The 17,823-nt window shown below is 40.4% G+C and overlaps 1 protein-coding gene across 8 annotated transcripts in view; it reads left to right on the forward strand.

The window, feature by feature from the left end:
• The first annotated feature begins 9,114 nt into the window (after positions 1-9,114).
• The window catches only part of zgc:154075 (uncharacterized protein LOC556929 homolog), a 261,564-nt gene continuing 252,855 nt past the window's right edge, over positions 9,115-17,823 (forward strand). For 2 of the 8 annotated variants that reach the window (XM_043675939.1, XM_043675941.1), the window contains exon 1: positions 9,127-9,473. The gene's annotated coding sequence lies outside the window, so the exon portion shown is untranslated. Of the gene's footprint in view, positions 9,474-10,236; positions 10,253-17,823 lie in introns of those variants that run through there. The other 6 variants (XM_043675946.1, XM_043675945.1, XM_043675943.1 and 3 more) reach the window with 5 other exon arrangements.

Genomic DNA, 17,823 nt, shown 5'->3' on the forward strand with positions numbered 1-17,823 from the left:
CTCAATGAAAAAAATCTACAGGCAAGGTGCTAGAATTTACAGATTAGAGTGTCAGCCATTCACATCACTTTAGCCTGGAATGTGAATGTTGGAAGATTAATCAGTCATAACCAACCATGACCCTGCCCTTACCTAACATTTACATGTGCACTTTCCTGCAAAGGGTCTCTGGTCACAATCTAATTTTAATGAGAACCAGCCCTCAAAAATTGACTGGTCTGCATTGTGAAAGTACTGAACAGTAGGTCTGATGGATGTGTTTTCAAGGCGAGCCTTCCAAGATTCACTTGATGAAAAAAAATCTACAGGCAAGGTGCTAGAATTTACAGATTAGGAAAAATTAAGAGATTTACAGCCTCAAGTTGACCAAAAGCTTGGGTACTGAAAATGCAGCTAAAAAGACATCTTTGATGTAATTTTTGATGTATTGAGCATGAACTTGCTATTGACTTACATTAGGACAAAAAGATCACGTAAATTTTGATGTTTCCTACAACTACTAACCGTCTATCTCTCAAGGAAAGCTTTACTAGTACCTTTGAATGGAGTCTACAGCAATTGTATACCATACAAGATATTGTATCATAAAGGAGGACTGAAATAGAGAGCAAGACGGCTTTGAAAAAAAAGGTAACCAACCATAATGTATTAACACCAGAATGTATAAGCAATGCAGATCCAATGATGACCCAAATGTGGATATGTGATTTCAAAATATTTTCTTTACTAAACAGGCAATAGGGAAGCCATACCATGATATAGGCAAGTGCATCCAATGATCAGTTGACTGCATGGTTATCTATGGCTATGAAGGTCATAAAAACAACCAACTTCTCTGGCATAGCTTATTCCATGCAAGCTGTGTAATCTCAATCAGAGTGTTGTTTGGGCATACATTCATCAGTTTGTTCTACTTTATATGGGTGAAAGATTTTATCGGCTTTCATGAGCCATACAAAAGGATAGACAATTAATATGCAGCTAACATAAATATTCTGCTGGATGTCAATCAAGAATTCAAAGCAAAACTCTGGTCTCCAGTCACTCACACTATCTGAAATAGGTGACTCATATGCCATTACTAAGCCAAAAACTTGCTCCATTTATCAAGTAATTGGGAATATAGCTAGTTCAGCAACAGAGCAGTCACAGTGAAACAGTGACATCAGGTTTTGTTGAATTTTTTAAATGTCTGGAGGAATAAGTAACATCCATATAATTTTGCAAACTTCTCTTGTTGACTTCCAACTTTAATTTTTACCTTTCTTGCACTTTCAGATCATATGTGACAATATGTCAAAGATTCCACATGATAACACAAGACATGATGGAAATTTCCCTAATGCATCCATCTGTTAGAATTCAGCTCTTCCTAGGCATTTCAAAGAAGAAAATCATGTCAATTAATGACTCCTGAGAAGCCTTATCTCCTGCTCAATTTGGACTTCACGAAGTAGGATGACCATACATCCCACTTTAAAAAGTCCTATTGGAGGTAACACTGATGTCCCAGCTTGTTCTTTTAAAGTAGCAAGTTGTCCCATATTTTCTGTATCCTTATGTCAAATTGTGTGTTGGAACAACCAAGGTCACCAAATGGTTTAATCAAGTGCAGGTCATGTCTCACAAACCTCACTGAGTTTTTTGAGAAGGTGACTAACTATGTGGATGAGGGTAGGGCAGTTGACTTCAGTAAGGCCTTTGATAAGGTTCCACACAGTAGGTTGTTGGAGAAAATGCAGAAGCATGGGATTGATGGTGATTTAGCAATTTGGATTAGAAACTGGCTTTCTGTGAGAAGGCAGCAAGTGGTGGTTGATGGAAAATATTCAGCCTGGAGTCCGGTTACTAGTGGTGTGCCACAAGGATCTGTTTTGGGACCACTGCTGTTTGTCATTTTTATAAATGACTTAGACCCAGGCATAGGTGGATGGGTTAGTAAGTTTGCAGATGACACTAAAGTCAGTGGAGTAATGAACAGTGTGGAAGAATGTTACAGATTGCAGGGGGACTTGGATAAACTGCAGAATTGGGCTGAGAGGTGGCAAATGGAGTTCAATGCAGATAAATGTGAGGTGATTCACTTTGGGAAGAATTACAGGATGGCAGAATACTGGGTCAATGGAAAGATTCTTGGTAGTGTGGATGTGCAGAGGGATCTTGGAGTCCATGTACATAGATCCCTGAAAGTTGCCACTCAGGTTGATAATGCTGTTAAGAAAGCATACAGTGTGTTGGGTTTTTTTGGTAGAGGGATTGAGTTCCAGAGCCGCAATATCATGCTACTACTGTACAAAACGCTGGTGCGGCCGCACTTAGAATATTGTGTACAGTTCTGGTCGCCATATTTCGGGAAAGATGTGGAAGCATTGGAAAAAGTTCAGAGGAGATTTACCAGGATGTTGCCTGGTCTGGAGGGAAGGTCTTATAAGGAACGCTGACAGACTTGGGTCTGTTCTCATTGAAAAGAAGAAGGCTAAGAGGGGATTTGATAGAGACATACAAGATGATCAGAGGGTAGACAGTGAAAGTCTTTTTCCTCGGATGATAATGTCAGCTTGTACAAGGGGGCATAGCTACAAATTGAAGGGTGATAGATATAACACAGATGTCAGAGGCAGGTTCTTTACTCAGAATAATGGGAAGGCAGAATACTGGAATGCCCTACCTGCCAATGTAGTTAACTTAGCCACATTAGGGAGATTTAAACAATCCTTGGATAAACACATGGATGATGATGGGATAGTATAGGGAGATGGGCTTAGAGTAGTTCACAGGTCAGCGCAACATTGAGGGCCGAAGGGCCTGTTCTGCGCTATATTGTTCTATGTTCTTGAAACAAATCTAAAGGTACATGTGGGGTAATGTTATATTATTTTTATATTATTCCAAAATGAAGACAAATTCTATGAAAAAGATGCACCAACTTTGGCTAACTCAAGGAATTAAGGATGGTATCAAAGTGAATGAAAAGGTATGCAATGCTGTGAAAACTGGGAAAAGTTCACAAAATAGGAAAAGTTGACGAATCATCTCCTGTTGTTTATCTCCCAGTCTTACTCTGATAAAACAAAGAAATGCAGATTCTGGAGATCTGAAACAAATACAAAGTGCTGGAGAAACTGTCAGTCTGGCAACATCTTTGATACATTTTGAGGTTAGCAGATCCTGACGAAGGGTCACTGGACTCAAAACATTAATTGCTTCTCTCGCCACATCTCTCCACATCTGTTCAGTTTCTGCAGCACACACTATTCTTGTTTCAGATCCTTACCTTTATGTTCAATACTTAGTATAATGAAAGATATAATTGCAGTAGCCTTTTTAATCACTTGCTGTATCTATATACTAATATTTTGTGACTTATGCACTAGAATGCCTAGATCCATCTGGAGTTCTGCAGTTGTTCGCCATTTAAATAATACTCTGATTTTTTTTTCTCCCTGCCAAAATGAACAACTTCACATTTTTCCACTTTACACTTCATCTGCCAGATTTTTGCCCATTCACTAAACAAAGATGCAGACCGATTCTAGATAGGTTATGTTATCTTCACAACAGTTTTCTAACTATCTTTGTGTTATCTGCAACTTTAGCCACCAGGCCTTCAATCTCCTCATCTAAGTTATTGATATAAATTGTAAAAAGGAGGGCCCAGCACAGACCTGAGGGACTTCTTTCATCATATCCTGCAAATCCAAAAGTGTCCATTTATGCATAATCTGTTTTCTGACAACCAGCCAATTTTCTATCCAGTTTGGTATATTAATGCCTATACCATGAGTTCCTACTTGCACAATAGTTTTTTTAATGTGGAATCTTGTTAAATCTCTTCAGGAAATCCAAATACATTACAATGAGCTTCTCTTTATCCATAGCACATTATTCTTTCACAAATTACAATAAACTGGTTAAACATGATTTTCCTTTCATAAAACAATGTTGGTTCATCCTGATTACCTTAGATTTTTCCAAACGTCCAATTATAATCTCCTTAAATGATCACTTCCAACATCCTTCCTAAGGACAGGCATTAAGCCAACAGACCTCTTGTGAGAAAGTGTATAAGGTATAAGCAGGTAGGGGAAGAGCTAAGTTTTGGATTTCGTGAAACAAGCGGTTCAGCTGAGCACGACTCAGATCAGATAGGAACTTGCACTTAACAATGGGGTACTGGAGGCAAGGGTAATAGGTTAACAAGGTGGAAAGCATTCATTATACAGAGCCATTTAACAATATTGGAAGCATTCAGTATGTAAGGTCAGTTTAACAAGGTAAAAAGTATTCATTATGGGAAGCCAGTTAAGGTTAAGAACATTCATTGTGTAACAGCAGATGGCTTAATCTTTGCTATTGACGCTCGTTGATTGTAACGGTCACCCAATCAATATGTATGTTGCCTTAACTGGATGCTCCTCCCTGTAAAATGACGATATAATTCATTAAGAAATTGCTGTTTTAGAGAGAAAAAAGGGCGATTATACTCTCTCCCTCCAGGACCCAGAATAAAGATGAAGGAGGTAAAACTATACTGTATCTCTGAGGGGGGAATGGGATGATAGTATTGGCATAGTTGGCAGGATCCAAATGAATAGTTATGATTGGACAGTGTCAGCCATCGTCTGGAATATCGGTATCTCGAGACGGACAGGCCTGCAAGGGAAGATTTTAAAACTTGGTCCCTCTCAATATGCCTGTGTGTTGGAGATGGTCCCCTTGTTCAATCACTCTCTATTCTACAGATTCCTTGAATGGTAATTAGTTCAGTCGAGAGACACAGTTTTGCAAGCACACTTGCAGGCAGAGGTTTGAGTCCTCTGTGCAGTACTGGGATTTGAGTTCCCTGGGGTGGGTGTGATTGAGCTTTGAGTTCTCTGCGTGATACTGGCATTTCAGTTGCCTGGGTGGGTTAATTTGAGGTTCAAGTCCTCCGAGCTGTGCTGTGGTTTGAGCTCTCTGCGTTTAATTGGGGTTTCAGCTCTCTGTGTTTAATTGGGGTTTAAGTTTTCTGCGTTTAGTTGGGGTTTGAGCCCCTGTGTGAGGAGTAAAGTGAGAAAGGGGTTAAAGTTCCCAAATGGTGAAATTTGAGACTCTGTGAGTCTTTGTTCTGGGGGAAAAAAGTGGCTTGGACTGTGGTGCTATGTGGTCTGCTGCAAGGGCTTTCTCTTTTTATCAGTGTAATTTCAGTGAGAGGATGAAACAAAAAATAAAAACCAGAAATGCTGAAATTAAGATTGTACTAATACTTGGGTTGAAAAAGGAAAGTTTCCATGTAAATTGTGCCATGCTGAGAGTGTTCGATGTTTAAAAATTTTGGTTTGTTAAAATACTGGTTCAGAAAATCCCTTTAAGTAACTGTTTTGCCTTGTTTGAGTCAGGATCTCAATTCAGTGTGTTTTGTGGGCTGTGTAATGGGGCAGATTTTATTTTTCTATTGTAATTGTACAACATTTATCAAACGTGTAACCTTAAAACAAATTGAGTGCCTTGAGCCCCTGAGTTGATTCAAATTCTACAATGCCTGTTTGAAAAAAAACTGTGGTCATGTTTTAGCCAGATGCGAATATTGTATTTAAAATATCTTTGCTGCTGTGTTTTTTAATGCAGAGTGTTCACAGAAGTAGAGTGCCTTTTGAGTTTGACATTTTGTTAAGATTTTCTAGAGAATATCAGGACTTTAAATTCTGTTAATTATTGTTAAGACTTCATTGGCCTCCTTAATATTGCAAATTCAAAGAATGTTGATCAAAGTTGCCACTGCAATTCTGACTGTGTTTTATTTGGGAAGTTTCATTGGGAGAACATATTTTAAAATATTCAGCATTTATTTCCCACAAATAATTGAGATTTAAATCTGAACTGAAACTGCCTCTTCAATTGCTAAAGCACAGGAAACATTTTGTTGTTTTCTCGCTGTTTCAGATTTTTGAAATATTTTTCCTGATAGGTTTCACATTAGCCAAGTGTCAATTCGTCAAAGGAAAATAATTTTTGAATTACTTGAATAGGTCCCCTGAGGGTTTGATTTTAGGACCATTGATTGTTGTTTATAATTGACTGAATTGTTTAGGCAGTACAATTTAGAAGTTTATGGATTGTATAAAACTTGATAATGTCACAAATAGTGAACAGAGTAACAGACTTCAAGACAACTGAGAATGTTGAAATAGGTAGACACAATTTAGTGTAGTTAAACGTGTGGCTGTCTTCATATTGATTACCATCTTGGCAAGGAAGGGATGAGAGAGGAAATGCAAAGATACTTTTAGCAGCTAACATCGCCTCATTAGTTTCTCCATTCACAGGTAAAGCATGCCTTCGAACCACCACCCACCCCGCCACAACCTGATCCAACAGACTCAATCAGCTCCCCAGTCATGAGCATGAAAAGTGAAGAAGCTAATAACAGTAAAGCTTTTTGTTGGTATGCTTTTTGTCAGTAGCCTTCCTATGGACATGAAAGCATGTGAGCTTTACCTTGTCTTTTGATCATTTAAGGAATATGAAGGTTGACTGATCAAGCTAGCATCACAACAGCTTTGTTACATTTGACAGCAGAGCGGGAGCAGAAGCAGCAAAGAATGCTGCATTCACCTAGCCTGCTGCTGTACTGCACACTCAGATGGTATCCTGCATCTGAAGCATCTCCGGAAGGATGGAAGTCTTGTCAGTATTGTTAATTATTTAACTGCCCTTATCCAAGAATTCAGATTTCTTCGAGGAGTGATAGAAGGACAGACTGAATTTTGTTTTCAGGTTGGACGTTACTGAAAGACATTTTGGAGAACTGTTTCATTTCCATCCTACTTGGAGTAGTCACTAAGGACTGTAGATTAAAGAACTTATGTGGATTTTTTTCCACATAAGAAGATTCTTCAAATTCTATTTACTGTAACAGACTAGTAATTTTTGTTAATCACTATGTTGTGTATCAATAACTTGCTTAAATACTGGCTGTCAGAGTCTTATGAAAGCTGGTAGTGCCATCTAGGTGGTTATCATGAAATAATAAAAGGAGGGAATGAGAAAGTGTATAAGACATAGGGAAAGAGTTAAGTTTTGAGTTTTGTGAAACAAGAGGTTCAGCTGAGCATGATTCAGATCAGATAAGAACTTGCACTGAATAATGGGGTGTTGGAGGCAAGGGTAATAGGTTAACAAGGTGGAAAAGCATTAATTATGTAGAGCCATTTAATAATATTGGAAGCATTCAGTATGTAAGGTCAGTTTAACAAGGTAAAAAGTATTCATTATGGGAAGCCAGTTAAGGTTAAGAACATTCATTGTGTAGCAGCAGATGGCTTAATCTTTGCTATTGACACTCGTTGATTGTAATGGTCACCCAATCAATATATATGTTGCCTTAACTGGATGCTCCTTCCTGTAAAATGACAATATAATTCATTAAGAAATTGTTGTTTTAGAGAGAAGGCAGGGAACCCATGTCCCTGTGTACATGGGTGATTGTTCTCTCTCCCTCCAGGGCCTGGAATAAAGATGGAGGTAAAACTGTACTGTGTCTCTGAGCATTTTGCTTTGACCAACTGAGGGAGGGGAAATGGGATGACACTGGTTTCCTGTTTTCACCTCCCTCCCTTGAATCTATTTGAGTCTAATGGAACCTTTCTAGAATCTGATGAATTTTGGAAAATTAACACCAATGCATCTACTACCTCACTACCCCTGTTTTAAGACCCTTTGATAAAGTACATTAGGATTGTAAGCTTATTAACTGACAGCTCTATCAGTTTGTTCAGTAGCACTTCTCGTGATTATAATTCCACCAAGCACTTCTATCCCTGTTGATCTAATTTAAAGTTAACATTAGGATTTTTTTGTATCCACGAAAAGAGAAGCAAGTTTTTTAATTACATCCACCATTACCTTATCAAACTATTAACTCTGTTTTATGACCCACTGGAGGCCCAACACCCACTGCTTTTTGTTGTTGATGCCTCTGAATATGCTTGCTTTTAAACATTTTCATTTATTCACTTACAGGATGCGTGCATCACTGGTAAGGCCAGTATTTATTGCCCATCCCTAATTGCCCAGAGGCAGTTAATAGTGAATCACATTATAGCAACTCCTAATACTCTAATGTATTGTCTTGATTAACCTTTTCCTTATTCCCTGTTGTCCTTCTATGCTGCCCAGCTGCTCACACTTGTGCAGTCGTGGTCTCCTTAGCTTCCTGCCTTTCCCTGACCTTCAATTTTTGATATCCTGCTTCAAACTTCATTTGATTTCAAACATTTAATCAAGTTTGATCCCTCACCTCCCTGCTCAGCACACTTGTTAGCAAAAAGCTCGAGTTAATGCATTTCTTTCCCCATGCAGCATATTCCAATGCTTCGAACCAATTTTTTTTATACTCATTCAACCTGTCAGTGAAGTTTGCTTCCTGCTAATTATGCCCCCTTACTTAAAACTTAGACTCTCAAGTTTTATATTCACGATCTTTTTCACAAAACCCAGCAATCCATTAGTTTAAAAATGGCTTCATCCACCACGGATGTTTTTAATTTCTTGCGAGTTTGAACCACCAACTCTTCTATATCATTCAAATTTTCTTCAAAGTATCTTTTTGCTACCTCACATTCTGTTCTTGAATTCCTCTTCACACTTTATTGCTGAATCCACCATCTTGTTAATATTCTCTTACAGCTTTTTTGGGGGGGTAATTAATCGTTCCGATCCGGAAGGCAGTATTGGTTCTTGCGTTTTATCTCTGTAGTTGATGTTGCAATGCTCCCCTCCCTCCTTGTGCTCTGTCCTGCTTTTCCTACAGGAATATTTGACGAAATAATTGCAGAAAAAAACTTGAGGTTGTGCCACAATAAAAGATCTAATGATAGGTTTCCTGTACTTTAACAGATTACTTTCCAAATATTTTCAAGAAATTTAAATGGAGTCCCCCTCAACTACACTTCCGAGGACACGAAATTATTTCTGACATCTTGATCAGCGATTATTTCAGTGCCACACCGGATAATGGTATAACTCAAACCAGACAAACTCTTTAGGGTTATTATTAAAGGCAGAAAAATGTTTTCCTGGAATCTCAAAAGGGTAATATGCACTGTGGAGCTACTACCACTAGTTGTCTCCATTGAGCATATTTGCTTAAGTGCCTGTTAATTTTAGTGGTAGTGAATAATGTTTCTTCCGATCTTTTGAATGAAAGAATTAGACAAAAACAGCTTTCCTCTTTAGTTTTTTTTTGCTGAATGTAATTCCACAGTTGTGCATACGCCGGCATATAACCCAACTAACCATGTTTTATGCCCCAAACCTTCCTTTTTCCTACTGGGCAGTTAACGAATAGCGTAGAACTCGGTATGAACTTTTGACCATTGCCCTAATCTTCGCTCAGTTTCACGCCAGTGGCTTCCAGGAAACTTTTGGCGTTGCTTTACCTGAAGAAATAGGGGGAAACTGAAAGGACCACAGGAGTCTAAACCTTTCAAGAGGTAAGCCATCGATCAGGAAAATTAAGTGTCAGGGAAACCTTCAACTGAGTTCTATCCTCCGTTTGTAACTTCTAGGGTATGCTCGTCGACATCCAAACAAGGCACTAATTTTCATAATGCACTCTCTAAACAGCAACTAGACGGCAGCAAACCGAGTTCTACCGCTCTCAAGCCGGAGGCAGCTGTCGAACCGAGCACCTTGGTTTTCTTTCCTGTCTCGGCAGATTTGGGATAATGTAACTAGACAGACAATCCAAGACTGAGCGTTCACAAAGTAGTTTAATCGCAGAGCCTATAAAATCTGAACCCGACACCAATCATTTCAAACTCCATCGGAGATGGTAATCAGCAGCAGCAAACTTATTTTCTTTCGAATTGGTAGGGTTCCGAGGCCGATTATAGCAGCCATACACCTCACCAAAAAAGGCCCTCAAGACAGTGGTAGGCCTGGGTTCGAGTCACACCTGGTATAGAGGTGTGTTCTAACATATCTGAACAGGTTGATTAGAAAGAATATCAAGAACACAGAATCTGATTTCTCGTTGGATAAATCTGGTGAACCAACCAGGGAGCTTTCCTACTTAGATCCCACTTTAGAAACTATTTAGTAGCTGGAAATGGCCGAATTTGAGCACAGATGCTATATCTATCAATCGGCAGCCGAAAATCCCAAGGTTCTAATTGCTATCCACTGATTTGTTATTTTCCTCTGATTCTGAGAAGGACATTAGACATTTTTCCTTGACCCATGCTGAAAAAGGATGAGGATAGCTAGACTGGTAACAACAGCTTGTGACTTTTTGTGTAATTAAAACTGTTCAGTGTCTGTGCTAATACATGACATCTGGCTAAAAGGTGAATTTGCAGAGGTCTGCCGTCACTCAATGACTCATCCTACTAAGTGTCGTGGCTATTAATCACCTGAGTGTTTTGATGGTTGCAACTGCACAAATTCAAGGATGATTATTCCACCAAACTCCTGATTTGAGTCTTATAAATAGTGTTTAGTTTTTGAGGGGTAAGGAGAAGAGATACTCGTCACAAAGTACCCAGTCATTGCTCTGTTTTAGAACATAGAATTGCTATAGTGCAGATAGAGACTATTTGGCTCATCTAATCTACACCAACCTTTCAAAGGTCATCCCAAACAGACCATGGCTAATCCACCTAGCCTGCACATCCCTGGACACTGAGCACAGTTAGTCCACCTAAACTCCACATCTTTGGACTATGGGAGGAAACAGGAGCATTTTGCCAGGAACCCATGTAGACACAGGGCGAATGTGCAAATTTCACAGAGTCACCCAAGGGTGGAATCAAACACAGATCTCTGGCACTATGAGGCAGCAGTGCTAACGACAGCTTTTTGTAGCTATTATGTTGATTTGGCTGGATACATCAGGTGACCCTCAAGACATTGGTAATAAGATCCTTGGGGTGATGATGATGTCACAGAGGTCAGGTTTCCTCATACTTGAGATACCTTTCGCAGAAATTTGTACAATATCAATGGGAAATCCATTTTGCTCCCTCTTCTGCACAAGTGGCTAGAATTTACAACTCCACTCAGATTCCCCCTCGTGGACTGTAAAGGTCCTACATACACACCTTAGCCCACATTGTGTTCCAAACACCAAGAAAATGGTGTTTTTTTATCTATTAGATTTATTTTTCAACTAAATGTCTTCTTCACTGACCTATTCTGGCTAGTGTGTAGTTCTGTAAGGCACTGGATCTGCTAATACCCTTTGAAGTGATCCTCTATTTCTAACAAGGTGTAAGACAGGTTATAAACAGGATCACAGCCAAATATTGGTCTCTACTATCATCTGCTTTTTGATTTTATAAAGGAAGTTGAACTATTTTAAGTTGACCATATTGATATGAATTTTTTTGTTACCTTTTGAATTATTGAACTGCATCTGATGAAGTTAAATATGAATGTTGAATTGATGTAAAAATGTAAGCTAGTAATAAACATGATTAGAAATTTAGTCGTCTCTTTAAAAATGCTGTAGCCAATATCCATAAATTTATGTTTCATGTTTACAAAAAAACCAAAGTCCTTGCTTCATTTTAGTTAATGTTATCAAATAACCACAGGTATGTGTTTAAATTGAGTGGCAACATCCCATTTCAGCATTCTAGCAGTACTAACTTTGTTACTTTGATTATTTTGACAAGTTTCATCTACCTCTTGATAGAATCATTCGCCTCTTTCTAGAACAGTTGCTGTTGTCACTTGTGTTTAGGATTGATTTTTAATGCTAATTCCAAAAATTTAAGTTTTTCTGCTGTTGTGCAAAAGTTAAAGGTGCTGGGTCCACTGCATTTTGTCACTTATATAAACAATTTGGATGCGAATATAGGAGGTATAGTTAGTAAATTTTTAGGTGTCATCAAAATAATAGTTGGTGTAGTGGACAGTGAAGAATGTTTTCTCAGAGCACAACAGGATCTTGATTAGATGGGCCCATGGGCATAGAAGTGGCAGCTGGATTTAATTTAAATGTGAGGTCTTGCACTTTGGTCAGGCAAATCAGGGCATGATTTATACCGTCAATGGTAGGGCATGGGGAGTGTTGCTGAATAGAGACCTCGGGGTGCAGGTGCATAGTTCCTCAAATTGAGTCACAGGTAGACAGGGCCATGAAGGAAGCATTTGGTACTCTTGCTTTTGTTGGTCAGTGCATTGCATATAGGAGTTGGATGTCATGTTGCTACTGTACAGGACACTGAGGCCACTTTTAGTATCTTTAGTATCTGTCTCATTCTTGGACGCACTCTTCTCCATCGAGGATGGGCACCTCAGTACAATGCTCAACTTTTCGATAACTAGTTCTGATGTGCCACAGTGAGAAACTGTATTGACGTCCTCAGGAAACAGACGTGGGATGCAACCGATAGGGTACCCTTTGTTATCCGCTACTTCCTGGTAGCCTGCAACACATCATCGATGAGGATGAACACCTCCCCAAGACCTTATCTACACCTCCACTTCTTGCCTTAAAACAACTGCCAAACCTTAAACAGACTGCCCAGCCTTCAGGAAACATGGACCACAACAACATACAACCCTGTCATGGCAACCATTGCAAGATGTCAGTGTCGACATGGATACTACCATTACAACTGGGGATACCACCCACCATGTACGTGACAGATACTTATGTGACTCAGCCAACATTATCTATCTCATACGCTGCAGGTATGGATGCCCTGAGACATGGTATATTGGCGAGACCAAGCTGCTGCTACAATGGATGAATGGACAGTGCGCAACAATCACCAGATAGGGGTGATTTCGTGCCCCCCCCAAATCGGGAAACACTTCAGCGGTCAGAGACATTCAACCTCAGATCTTTGGGTGACCATCCACCAATCCACTTCGGGATACACAACAATGCAGAGTGGCTGAGCAGAGGCTAATAGCCAAGTTCGGAACCCATGAGGATGGCCTCAACCAGGACCTGGGGTTTGTGTCACAATACAGCTACCTGATGAAGGAGGAGTGTTCCAAAAGCTAATGCTTCCCAATAACCTGTTGGACTATAACCTGGTGTTGTGATTTTTAACTTTTAGAATACTGTTCAATTCTGGTCTCCCTGCTATAGGAAAGCTATTGTTAAACTGGAGAGGTTGCAGAAAAGATTTGAGTATGTTGCCAGGATTGGAGGGTTTGAGTTTTGGGGAGAGGCTGAATAGGTTAGGGCTATTTTCCCTGGAGCATTGGAGGCTGAGGGGTAACTTTATAGAGGCTTACAAAATAATGAGGGTAAGGATGCGGTGAATAGCCAAGATCTTTTCCCAGGTAGTCGAGGCCAAAACTAGAGGGCATAGGTTTAAGGTGAGAGGAGAAACATTTAATAAGAACATGAGGGGTGATTTTTTTTTCAGAGTGTGATGCTGGTATGGAACAAGTTGCCAAAGGAGGTGGTGGTGGGTACAATTGCAATATTTAGACCATAAGACCAGAAATAAAGAAGGCTACATGAAATCAGTGTTGGTGAGTTAGGAAAGGCACTGGGAAGCCAGATGTAGGAAACAGGATAAGCCAGTGAATTTTGTTGGAGTGGTAACAGAAAGCACAATGGAGGCTAGAAAGCTGCACCAGAATGTACATGCTGGTTGGAGGTGCCAGATCTTAAACCAAACATCTCTGAAGATAAAGTTTACTCGCGTAGTCCAGGAGGAGCAGGTAAAGTGGTTACAATATTAAGAGATATAAAGATCCTCTCGATCTGTGATGCTGAAAGGTGAGGAGATATGCACTTCTGGAGGACTAGTGCCAGAAAAGGTACTAGTAACGGGAATTCATTTTGAAACAAACGCTGAATTGTGAGTAGTGAGGTTAGAGTGTCCAGTGAGGATTGGAGAAGTTGTGGTAGGAGTACTGGACAAATTCTCAGCTCTGGGAATTCAATTTTGTCCTTTGCTGATGATATTATGGATTCACTGGCAGGAGTGTTGCCTACTGTGGTTGTAAAGTCAATGGAAACTCCATCAACTGAATTATTGCTGGACACATCCTGGGACTTTTCCTGACTGTGTGGTTACAAAGTCACTAGCTGAAACAGGATAAATCAAAGAGTACTGATAAAGTTGAAGTGAAATTAGCAGAGACTCTGTTGGGTGATGGTTGAGACAAACCAGGAACCGATAGATGATGAAGCAGACATCTTTAGCTCAGATAAATTAATGGAGTTACAGCAGAAAGATGAAATTTTAAAACAATTGTATCAAAAGGCATACACAGAAAAAGAATCTGAATATATCCCTGCATGTTATTATCTTTAAAAAACGATGTCTTAATGAGGAAATGGAGACCATCTGCTCATTGGAGTCTGAGCAGCTAGGAGAAGCTCTAAATGAGTTTTTGTTTCACTTTTCACTAAGGAAAGGTACCTTGTTGTGAATGAGAACTTTGAGGAGCTGGGATAGGCTTGAACAGATAAAGTTTGAAGCTGATGATGTGCTGGAAATTTTGGAAAACGTTAAGATTGATAAGTTCCCAGGGCCAGACCAAGTTTATCCTAGGCCGCTCCTGGAAGCGAGACAGGAGGTTGCGAAGCTGTTGGCGAAGATCTTTGCTGCCTCACTCTGCATGGGAGTCATACTGGAGGATTGGAAGGAGGTGAATGTTGTTCCTCTTTTCAAGAAGGGTAATAGGGAAATTCCTGGCAATTACAGACCAATCAGTCTTATGTCTGTGGTCAGCAAAGTTTTTTTTTGGAAAGAATTCTGAGGGATAAGATTTGACTATTTGGTAAAGCAGAGTGTGATTAAAGGCAGTCAGCATGGCTTTGTGAGGGGCAGGTCATGCCTCACTAATCTTATTGAGTTCTTTGAGGAGGTGTCAAGACGGGTCGATGAAGGATGTGGTGTATGTGGACTTCAGCAAGGCATTTGATAAGGTTCCCTATGGTAGGTTCATTCATAAAGTCAGGAAGTATGGGTTACAGGGAGATTTGGCTATCTGGATTCAGAATTGGTTGGCTGACAGAAGGCAGGGAGTGGTTGTACATGGAAAGTATTCTGCCTGGAGGTCAGTGAGTGGGGTACTGCAGGGCTCTGTTCTTGGCCTCTGCTCTTTGTAGTTTTTATAAATGACTTGGATGAGGAGGTTGAGGGGTCGGTTAGTAACTTTGCAGATGACACTAAGGTTTGAGGTGCTGTCGATTAGTATCAAGAGCTATTGCAGGCTGCAGTGCGACATAGACAGAATGCAGAGCTGGGCTGAGAAATGACAGATGGAGTTCAACCTGGATAAATACGAAGTGATGCATTTTGGAAGGTCAAACGTGAATGCTGAATATAGGATTAAAGACAGGATTCTTGGCAGTGTGGAGGAACAGAGGGATCTTGATGTTCAAGTACATAGATCCCTCAAAGTTGCCACCCAAGTGGATAGGGTTGTTAAGAAAGCATATGGTGTTTTGGTTTTCATTAACAGGGGAATTGAGTTTAAGAGCCGCGAGGTTTTGTTAGAGCTCTACAAGTCCCTGGTGAGACCACACTTGGAATATTGTGTCCAGTTCTGGTTGCCCTACTATAGGAAAGATACAGGAGGTTTTGGAGAGGGTACAAAGAAGGTTTACCAGGATGCTGCCTGGACTAGAGGGCTTGCCTTATGAAGAGAGGTTGACTAAGCTCGGACTTTCTCTCTGGAGAGAAGGAGGAAGAGAGGAGACCTGATCGAGGTATACAAAGTAATGAGAGGCCTGGATAGAGTCAATAGCTAGAGACTTTCCCCAGGGCAGGATCGACTGGTATGAGGGTTGATAGTTTTAAGATATTAGGTTCTTTACGCAGAGAGTTGTGAATTCATGAGATGCATTGCCAGCGGTGGTGGTGGAAGCAGATTCATTAGGGACATTTAAGCAACTGCTGGACATGCTGGATAGCGATGAGTTGAGGGGGTCGTAGGTTAAGTTTGTTTTATTTTATTTTACATTAGGATTAACCCTCGGCACAACATCGTGGGCCAAAGGGCCAGTTCCTTGTTGCAGTCTTCTATGTTCTATCACATTCAGTTTGATGAGAAATGGGCAGAAGTTTATCAAGTTGTTTTGCCAGTGGGTTATAGAAAGATGTTGAGTAGCGCATGAGCTACCACTAGGAGGTCATTTAGCAGTAAGGAAACCTCAGACTTTTGCAGAGATTGTTTGGAATTCACGTTATTTAATTGTCATCTCCGTATGTATGTGACAACTATTCATCAAAGGATTAATTCTGTCCTTCTCAGTCATGGAAACTCCATGTAAATGTGTTTCATCCAGGTTGGAGGTTTTGAGCTATGGGGAGAAGCTGAATAGGCTGGAGCTGTTTTCCCTGAACCTTATACAGGTTCATAAAATCATGAGGGGCATGGATAAGTGGCAGAGGCTGGTACAATTACAACATGTAAAAGACATTTGGATGGGTATATGAATAGGAAGGGTTTAGAGGGATATGGGCCAAGTGCTGGCAAATGGGACTAGATTAGGTTCGGATATCTGATCGCCGTGTTTCTGTGCTGTACATCTCTATGACTTTCCTAAGACATATGAGTGGAAGTAAGGCCATTCGGCCCATTGAGTCCACTCCGCTATTCAATCATGGTTAATGGGCATTTCATCGCCACTCACCCGCACTCTCTCCGTAGCCCATAATTCTTTGCAAGATCAAGAATTTATCAATTTCTGCCTTGAAGATATTTAACATCCTGGCCTCCAATGCACTCCGTGGCAATGAATTCCACAGGCCCACCACACTCCGGCTGAAGAAATGGCTCCTCATTTCTTTTTTAATTGACCCCCTCTAGTTCTAAGGCTGTGTCCACGGGTCCTAGTATCCCCGCCTAACTGAAACAACTTCCCAGCTTCCACCCTTTCTAAGCCATGCATTATCTTGTAAGTTTCTATCAGATCTCCCTTCAACCTTCTAAACTCTAATGAATACAATCCCAGGATCCTCGGCTGTTCATTGTATGTTAGGTCTACCATTTCAGAGATCATCCATGTGAATCTGTGCTGGAGATTTGTAAGGCATCTGGATGGGTGCATGAATAGGAAGAGTTTAGAGGGATATGGGCCAAATGCTGGGAAATGGGACTACATTAGTTTAGTTTATGGTTGGCAAGGATGAATTGGTCTAAAGGGTCTGTTTCTGTGCTATATAACTCTGACTCTAATGTCACCACAAGGCATCTTCAGATGTCAGAAGTTGCTTTATCCACTGTAGTACTGTGTTCTTTATTTTTTGATTTTTATCTTTTTGTAAAGGATGAAGTTTTTTTGTGAATTCATAACAGAGCTATTCATTGCCTTTCAATTTGACTTGCTGGGTGAAAATGGATTCCCACCTTGCCTTTGTTCCATTGTTTGGATGTATCCGATTACCAGTGCTACATGCAAGGGATGTTACTCATGCCCCCTTACACATTAACAGCAAAGAGGTGGAACGAGTGGAGAGTGTCAAGCTCCTGGGAGTGGTCATTAACAACAAGCTTTCTTGGGCTCATCATGTGGACGCATTGATTATAAAGGCCCAACAATGTCTCCTCTTCCTCAGACAGCTGAGAAAATTTGGCATGACGGTGAATACCCTTGCTAACGTTTATAGGTGCACCATCGAGAGCATTCTATCTGGATGTATCACTGCTGAAAATGTGTTGCTGGAAAAGCGCAGCAGGCCAGGCAGCATCCAAGGAACAGGAGAATCGACGTTTCGGGCATGAGTCCTTCTTCAGGAATGAGGAAAGTGTACCAAGCAGGCTAAGATAAAAGCTAGGGAGGAGGGAGTTGGGGGAGGGGCGTTGGAAATGCGATAGGTGGAAGGAAGTTAAGGTGAGGGTGATAGGCTGGAGTGG

This window comes from Chiloscyllium plagiosum, chromosome 34 (genome assembly GCF_004010195.1).
Source record: "Chiloscyllium plagiosum isolate BGI_BamShark_2017 chromosome 34, ASM401019v2, whole genome shotgun sequence".
In the NCBI taxonomy this organism is placed as follows: Eukaryota; Metazoa; Chordata; class Chondrichthyes; order Orectolobiformes; family Hemiscylliidae; genus Chiloscyllium; species Chiloscyllium plagiosum.